This window comes from Staurois parvus, unplaced genomic scaffold, assembly GCF_062004578.1.
Source record: "Staurois parvus isolate SC_StPar_1 unplaced genomic scaffold, SC_StPar_1.0 ptg000682l, whole genome shotgun sequence".
NCBI lineage: Eukaryota > Metazoa > Chordata > Amphibia > Anura > Ranidae > Staurois > Staurois parvus.
In genome coordinates this window covers 2,206-11,748 of record NW_028318478.1, presented here as the reverse complement: position 1 = coordinate 11,748, position 9,543 = coordinate 2,206, and the positions used below count along the sequence as shown (strand labels likewise).

The window sequence follows — 9,543 nt, the reverse complement described above, 5'->3', positions numbered from 1 at the left end:
TTACACCCACAACCACACACATATTAATATATAAAGTTATACACATGTATGTTTTGAGTCTTAAAATGTGGAAAGAAAACTTAGCCATTATAGTGTGCTCCGTCCTGTAGTCCAATGCAACGTTGTGCAAGAGTGATGGTTTCAGCCTCATTGTCGAACTTTGGAATAATCCTCAGTCTTTAAAACCTCTTGGCTAACCTATGACAAAAAAGAAAACAACACATATATAAATATTTCTGCATTTGGACCAAGTAACCAATCATCTACTTAACAAAAATTACGCTAAATATGTAAAAACATGCAAAGACCCACAACCACACACATATTAATATATAAAGTTATACACATGTATGTTTTGAGTCTTAAAATGTGGAAGGAAAACTTAGCATCCACCCACTTCTAATGGTGGGCACACATGAAATGTGCCAACAGATATAAAATATGTATGCCGAAGCATAGGGTCCATCCACCGATTGGCCACCCCAGGCCCCCATGCTTTGGCATATATTCTCTTTTTTTAACTGCGGATGAAAAATCTCATCCAACAGCACTGCCCACATTGATTTATGTCTATTCTGAGAGCAAGTTCCTGTTGCTGTCAGAATAAAACGGTCAGTGTTGCAGCTGAAAACATTCCTACAAACAGAAATGATTAACAATAAAACAGTAACAATAAAACAGTAAAAGTAGAAGAATCACAAAAAATGACAGCAACAAAAAAAACTAACTATTTTTGATTTTTAAATTTTTTTATTTTTTGGGAAGGATTTGTACTTTTATTTTTTTTTTTTTTACTTTTTTTTTCAAACTTTAAACATTTTTAAAACAGATGGTCGGGTCTCTCCAAATGCGATAGCCAGTTTCCTGGCTACCTAACATCTTTTGAGACCCTGTGTAAATGTGCCCTGAACTGTGCCATGCTGTACCCTATATTAATAGTTCACTAGTGTATGGTAGAGGTGGAAGCAGCGCTGCCCACATTGATTTATGTCTATTCTGAGAGCAAGTTCCTGTTGCTGTCAGAATAAACAGGTCAGTGTTGCAGCTGAAAGCATTCCTACAAACAGAAATGATTAACAATAAAACAGTAACAGTAAAACAGTAAAAGTAGAAGAATCACAAAAAATGACAGCAACAAAAAAAACTAACTATTTTTGATTTTTAAATTTTTTTATTTTTTGGGGGGATTTGTATTTTTACTTTTTTTTTTTTACTTTTTTTTTTCAAACTTTAAACATTTTTAAAACAGATGGTCGGGTCTCTCCAAATGCAATAGCCAGTTTCCTGACTACCTAACATCTTTCGAGACCCTGTGTAAATGTGCCCTGAACTGTGCAGTGCTGTACCCTATATTAATAGTTCACTAGTGTATGGTAGAGGTGGAAGCAGCGCTGCCCTCATTGATTTATGTCTATTCTGAGAGCAAGTTCCTGTTGCTGTCAGAATAAACAGGTCAGTGTTGCAGCTGAAAGCATTCCTACAAACAGAAATGATTAACAATAAAACAGTAACAATAAAACAGTAAAAGTAGAAGAATCACAAAAAATGACAGCAACAAAAAAAAACAAACTATTTTTGATTTTTAAATTTTTTTATTTTTTGGGGGGGATTTGTATTTTTACTTTTTTTTTTTACTTTTTTTTTCAAACTTTAAACATTTTTAAAACAGATGGTCGGGTCTCTCCAAATGCGATAGCCAGTTTTCTGACTACCTAACATCTTTCGAGACCCTGTGTAAATGTGCCCTGAACTGTGCCGTGCTGTACCCTATATTAATAGTTCACTAGTGTATGGTAGAGGCAGAAGCAGCGCTGCCCACATTGATTTATGTCTATTCTGAGAGCAAGTTCCTGTTGCTGTCAGAATAAACAGGTCAGTGTTGCAGCTGAAAGCATTCCTACAAACAGAAATGATTAACAATAAAACAGTAACAATAAAACAGTAAAAGTAGAAGAATCACAAAAAATGACAACAAAAAAACTAACTATTTTTGATTTTTACATTTTTTATTTTTTGGGGGGGATTTGTATTTTTAATTTTTTTTTTTTTACTTTTTTTTCACGTCCACGTATAAGTGGTACCTCATATGGAAAAAGGATGACACCAAGTCCCAAACTATCTTGCCACTGCTCCCCATGTAGTCTGGGCATCCGGGGGGCTCCACGTGACTATATTTTTCCTCATAAATCTGAAACTTACATGTATAGCCTGTTGCCCTCTCACAGGTCTTATACATCTTGACCCCATATCTGGCACGCTTGCTGGGGAGAAACTGTTTGATTACAAGGCAGCCAGAAAATTGAATGAGGGACTCATCAATGCAGATGTTTTTATGGGGAGTATACATATCTGCAAATTTTTGGTTAAAGTGATTTACGAGGGGCCGAATTTTGTGGAGCCGGTCAAATTCAGGGTCACCCCGAGGACGACTGAGTGTGTTGTCGTAGAAGTGCATAAAACGCATTATCGTCTCATATCTATGCCTGGCCATGGCAGTAGAGAACACGGACATATGAACAAGCGGGCCTGTGGACCAATACAACCGCAATTGATATTTTTTATTAATGCCCATGTTGCAGGCAATCTGACGCTATCTGGGAGGGGCGCTAACTGGCGCTAACACTATCGGAAGTCAATGGTGACACTAATACAGTGATCAGTAAAAATCTGTTCACTGTAATCAATGACACTGGTGACAGGGCAGTGAGGGCGTTAACTGGGGGGGGGGGAGGCGATCAAGGGGTTAAATGGTATTACTGGTGTACTAGCGGGAAAACTGGCGCTATCTGGGATGGGCGCTAACACTATTGGAAGTCGCCAGGGACACTGATACAGTGATCAGTAAACATGTGTTCACTGATCAATGACACAGGTGACAGGGAATTGAAGGGGTTAACTGGGGGGGGTGAAGAGAGGGTTAAATGTGTCCTAGGTGTGTTCTATCTGTGGGTTAGTGCTGTTTTACTCACATTTCTTCTGTCTTCTTCTCTGAAAACTTAGCCACTCATGTGTGCTCCGTCCTGTAGTCCAATGCAACGTTGTGTAAGAGTGATGGTTTCAGCCTCATTGTCGAACTCTGGAATAATCCTCAGTCTTCAAAACCTCCTGGCTAACCTATGACAAAAAAAACACAACACCTATATCAATATTACTGTATTGGGAGCAAGTAGTCAATCATCTACTTAACATAAATTACACTAAAAATGGAAAAACATGTTTACACCCACAACCACACACATATTATATATCAAGTTATACACATGTATGTTTTGAGTCTTAAAATGTGGAAAGAAAACTTAGCCATTTTAGTGTGCTCCGTCCTGTAGTCCAATGCAACGTTGTGCAAGAGTGATGGTTTCAGCCTCATTGTCGAACTTTGGAATAATCCTCAGTCTTTAAAACCTCTTGGCTAACCTATGACAAAAAAGAAAACAACACATATATAAATATTTCTGCATTTGGACCAAGTAACCAATCATCTACTTAACAAAAATTACGCTAAATATGTAAAAACATGCAAAGACCCACAACCACACACATATTAATATATAAAGTTATACACATGTATGTTTTGAGTCTTAAAATGTGGAAGGAAAACTTAGCATCCACCCACTTCTAATGGTGGGCACACATGAAATGTGCCAACAGATATAAAATATGTATGCCGAAGCATAGGGTCCATCCACCGATTGGCCACCCCAGGCCCCCATGCTTTGGCATATATTCTCTTTTTTTAACTGCGGATGAAAAATCTCATCCATCAGCACTGCCCACATTGATTTATGTCTATTCTGAGAGCAAGTTCCTGTTGCTGTCAGAATAAACAGGTCAGTGTTGCAGCTGAAAGCATTCCTACAAACAGAAATGATTAACAATAAAACAGTAACAGTAAAACAGTAAAAGTAGAAGAATCACAAAAAATGACAGCAACAAAAAAAACTAACTATTTTTGATTTTTAAATTTTTTTATTTTTTGGGGGGATTTGTATTTTTACTTTTTTTTTTTTACTTTTTTTTTCAAACTTTAAACATTTTTAAAACAGATGGTCGGGTCTCTCCAAATGCGATAGCCAGTTTCCTGACTACCTAACATCTTTCGAGACCCTGTGTAAATGTGCCCTGAACTGTGCCGTGCTGTACCCTATATTAATAGTTCACTAGTGTATGGTAGAGGCGGAAGCAGCGCTGCCCACATTGATTTATGTCTATTCTGAGAGCAAGTTCCTGTTGCTGTCAGAATAAACAGGTCAGTGTTGCAGCTGAAGGCATTCCTACAAACAGAAATGATTAACAATAAAACAGTAACAATAAAACAGTAAAAGTAGAAGAATCACAAAAAATGACAGCAACAAAAAAAACTAACTATTTTTGATTTTTAAATTTTTTTATTTTTTGGGAAGGATTTGTACTTTTAATTTTTTTTTTTTTTACTTTTTTTATCAAACTTTAAACATTTTTAAAACAGATGGTCGGGTCTCTCCAAATGCGATAGCCAGTTTCCTGGCTACCTAATATCTTTTGAGACCCTGTGTAAATGTGCCCTGAACTGTGCCGTGCTGTACCCTATATTAATAGTTCACTAGTGTATGGTAGAGGCGGAAGCAGCGCTGCCCACATTGATTTATGTCTATTCTGAGAGCAAGTTCCTGTTGCTGTCAGAATAAACAGGTCAGTGTTGCAGCTGAAAGCATTCCTACAAACAGAAATGATTAACAATAAAACAGTAACAATAAAACAGTAAAAGTAGAAGAATCACAAAAAATGACAACAAAAAAAACTAACTATTTTTGATTTTTACATTTTTTATTTTTTGGGGGGGATTTGTATTTTTAATTTTTTTTTTTTTACTTTTTTTTTCACGTCCACGTATAAGTGGTACCTCATATGGAAAAAGGATGACACCAAGTCCCAAACTATCTTGCCACTGCTCCCCATGTAGTCTGGGCATCCGGGGGGCTCCACGTGACTATATTTTTCCTCATAAATCTGAAACTTACATGTATAGCCTGTTGCCCTCTCACAGGTCTTATACATCTTGACCCCATATCTGGCACGCTTGCTGGGGAGAAACTGTTTGATTACAAGGCAGCCAGAAAATTGAATGAGGGACTCATCAATGCAGATGTTTTTATGGGGAGTATACATATCTGCAAATTTTTGGTTAAAGTGATTTACGAGGGGCCGAATTTTGTGGAGCCGGTCAAATTCAGGGTCACCCCGAGGACGACTGAGTGTGTTGTCGTAGAAGTGCATAAAACGCATTATCGTCTCATATCTATGCCTGGCCATGGCAGTAGAGAACACGGACATATGAACAAGCGGGCCTGTGGACCAATACAACCGCAATTGATATTTTTTATTAATGCCCATGTTGCAGGCAATCTGACGCTATCTGGGAGGGGCGCTAACTGGCGCTAACACTATCGGAAGTCACCGGTGACACTAATACAGTGATCAGTAAAAATCTGTTCACTGTAATCAATGACACTGGTGACAGGGCAGTGAGGGCGTTAACTGGGGGGGAGGCGATCAAGGGGTTAAATGGGATTACTGGTGTACTAGCGGGAAAACTGGCGCTATCTGGGATGGGCGCTAACACTATTGGAAGTCGCCAGGGACACTGATACAGTGATCAGTAAACATGTGTTCACTGATCAATGACACAGGTGACAGGGAATTGAAGGGGTTAACTGGGGGGGGGTGAAAAGAGGGTTAAATGTGTCCTAGGTGTGTTCTATCTGTGGGTTAGTGATGTTTTACTCACATTTCTTCTGTCTTCTTCTCTGAAAACTTAGCCACTCATGTGTGCTCCGTCCTGTAGTCCAATGCAACGTTGTGTAAGAGTGATGGTTTCAGCCTCATTGTCGAACTCTGGAATAATCCTCAGTCTTCAAAACCTCCTGGCTAACCTATGACAAAAAAAAACACAACACCTATATCAATATTACTGTATTGGGAGCAAGTAGTCAATCATCTACTTAACATAAATTACACTAAAAATGGAAAAACATGTTTACACCCACAACCACACACATATTATATATAAAGTTATACACATGTATGTTTTGAGTCTTAAAATGTGGAAAGAAAACTTAGCCATTTTAGTGTGCTCCGTCCTGTAGTCCAATGCAACGTTGTGCAAGAGTGATGGTTTCAGCCTCATTGTCGAACTTTGGAATAATCCTCAGTCTTTAAAACCTCTTGGCTAACCTATGACAAAAAAGAAAACAACACATATATAAATATTTCTGCATTTGGACCAAGTAACCAATCATCTACTTAACAAAAATTACGCTAAATATGTAAAAACATGCAAAGACCCACAACCACACACATATTAATATATAAAGTTATACACATGTATGTTTTGAGTCTTAAAATGTGGAAGGAAAACTTAGCATCCACCCACTTCTAATGGTGGGCACACATGAAATGTGCCAACAGATATAAAATATGTATGCCGAAGCATAGGTCCATCCACCGATTGGCCACCCCAGGCCCCCATGCTTTGGCATATATTCTCTTTTTTTTAACTGCGGATGAAAAATCTCATCCAACAGCACTGCCCACATTGATTTATGTCTATTCTGAGAGCAAGTTCCTGTTGCTGTCAGAATAAAACGGTCAGTGTTGCAGCTGAAAACATTCCTACAAACAGAAATGATTAACAATAAAACAGTAACAATAAAAACAGAAAAGTAGAAGAATCACAAAAAATGACAGCAACAAAAAAAACTAACTATTTTTGATTTTTAAATTTTTTTATTTTTTGGGAAGGATTTGTACTTTTAATTTTTTTTTTTTTTACTTTTTTTTTCAAACTTTAAACATTTTTAAAACAGATGGTCGGGTCTCTCCAATGCGATAGCCAGTTTCCTGGCTACCTAACATCTTTTGAGACCCTGTGTAAATGTGCCCTGAACTGTGCCATGCTGTACCCTATATTAATAGTTCACTAGTGTATGGTAGAGGTGGAAGCAGCGCTGCCCACATTGATTTATGTCTATTCTGAGAGCAAGTTCCTGTTGCTGTCAGAATAAACAGGTCAGTGTTGCAGCTGAAAGCATTCCTACAAACAGAAATGATTAACAATAAAACAGTAACAGTAAAACAGTAAAAGTAGAAGAATCACAAAAATGACAGCAACAAAAAAAACTAACTATTTTTGATTTTTAAATTTTTTTATTTTTTGGGGGGATTTGTATTTTTACTTTTTTTTTTTTTACTTTTTTTTTCAAACTTTAAACATTTTTAAAACAGATGGTCGGGTCTCTCCAAATGCGATAGCCAGTTTCCTGACTACCTAACATCTTTCGAGACCCTGTGTAAATGTGCCCTGAACTGTGCCGTGCTGTACCCTATATTAATAGTTCACTAGTGTATGGTAGAGGCGGAAGCAGCGCTGCCCACATTGATTTATGTCTATTCTGAGAGCAAGTTCCTGTTGCTGTCAGAATAAACAGGTCAGTGTTGCAGCTGAAGGCATTCCTACAAACAGAAATGATTAACAATAAAACAGTAACAATAAAACAGTAAAAGTAGAAGAATCACAAAAAATGACAACAAAAAAACTAACTATTTTTGATTTTTACATTTTTTTATTTTTTGGGGGGGATTTGTATTTTTAATTTTTTTTTTTTTACTTTTTTTTTCACGTCCACGTATAAGTGGTACCTCATATGGAAAAAGGATGACACCAAGTCCCAAACTATCTTGCCACTGCTCCCCATGTAGTCTGGGCATCCGGGGGGCTCCACGTGACTATATTTTTCCTCATAAATCTGAAACTTACATGTATAGCCTGTTGCCCTCTCACAGGTCTTATACATCTTGACCCCATATCTGGCACGCTTGCTGGGGAGAAACTGTTTGATTACAAGGCAGCCAGAAAATTGAATGAGGGACTCATCAATGCAGATGTTTTTATGGGGAGTATACATATCTGCAAATTTTTGGTTAAAGTGATTTACGAGGGGCCGAATTTTGTGGAGCCGGTCAAATTCAGGGTCACCCCGAGGACGACTGAGTGTGTTGTCGTAGAAGTGCATAAAACGCATTATCGTCTCATATCTATGCCTGGCCATGGCAGTAGAGAACACGGACATATGAACAAGCGGGCCTGTGGACCAATACAACCGCAATTGATATTTTTTATTAATGCCCATGTTGCAGGCAATCTGACGCTATCTGGGAGGGGCGCTAACTGGCGCTAACACTATCGGAAGTCACCGGTGACACTAATACAGTGATCAGTAAAAATCTGTTCACTGTAATCAATGACACTGGTGACAGGGCAGTGAGGGCGTTAACTGAGGGGGGGGGGAGGCGATCAAGGGGTTAAATGGGATTACTGGTGTACTAGCGGGAAAACTGGCGCTATCTGGGATGGGCGCTAACACTATTGGAAGTCGCCAGGGACACTGATACAGTGATCAGTAAACATGTGTTCACTGATCAATGACACAGGTGACAGGGAATTGAAGGGGTTAACTGGGGGGGGTGTGAGGAGAGGGTTAAATGTGTCCTAGGTGTGTTCTATCTGTGGGTTAGTGCTGTTTTACTCACATTTCTTCTGTCTTCTTCTCTGAAAACTTAGCCACTCATGTGTGCTCCGTCCTGTAGTCCAATGCAACGTTGTGTAAGAGTGATGGTTTCAGCCTCATTGTCGAACTCTGGAATAATCCTCAGTCTTCAAAACCTCCTGGCTAACCTATGACAAAAAAAACACAACACCTATATCAATATTACTGTATTGGGAGCAAGTAGTCAATCATCTACTTAACATAAATTACACTAAAAATGGAAAAACATGTTTACACCCACAACCACACACATATTAATATATAAAGTTATACACATGTATGTTTTGAGTCTTAAAATGTGGAAAGAAAACTTAGCCATTTTAGTGTGCTCCGTCCTGTAGTCCAATGCAACGTTGTGCAAGAGTGATGGTTTCAGCCTCATTGTCGAACTTTGGAATAATCCTCAGTCTTTAAAACCTTTTGGCTAACCTATGACAAAAAAGAAAACAACACATATATAAATATTTCTGCATTTGGACCAAGTAACCAATCATCTACTTAACAAAAATTACGCTAAATATGTAAAAACATGCAAAGACCCACAACCACACACATATTAATATATAAAGTTATACACATGTATGTTTTGAGTCTTAAAATGTGGAAGGAAAACTTAGCATCCACTCACTTCTAATGGTGGGCACACATGAAATGTGCCAACAGATATAAAATATGTATGCCGAAGCATAGGGTCCATCCACCGATTGGCCACCCCAGGCCCCCATGCTTTGGCATATATTCTCTTTTTTTAACTGCGGATGAAAAATCTCATCCAACAGCACTGCCCACATTGATTTATGTCTATTCTGAGAGCAAGTTCCTGTTGCTGTCAGAATAAAACGGTCAGTGTTGCAGCTGAAAACATTCCTACAAACAGAAATGATTAACAATAAAACAGTAACAATAAAACAGTAAAAGTAGAAGAATCACAAAAAATGACAGCAACAAAAAAAACTAACTA

General features: G+C 38.1%; 1 long non-coding RNA gene across 1 annotated transcript; it reads right to left on the bottom strand.

The window, feature by feature from the left end:
* Positions 1-3,238: 3,238 nt before the first annotated feature.
* Positions 3,239-8,992, bottom strand: LOC149447509 (uncharacterized). Its single transcript, XR_016305849.1, has 3 exons — positions 8,566-8,992; positions 5,765-6,210; positions 3,239-3,414 (listed from the first exon to the last, which is right to left on the bottom strand). It is a non-coding gene; the product is annotated as an uncharacterized LOC149447509 (long non-coding RNA).
* Between the last annotated feature and the right edge of the window lie 551 nt (positions 8,993-9,543).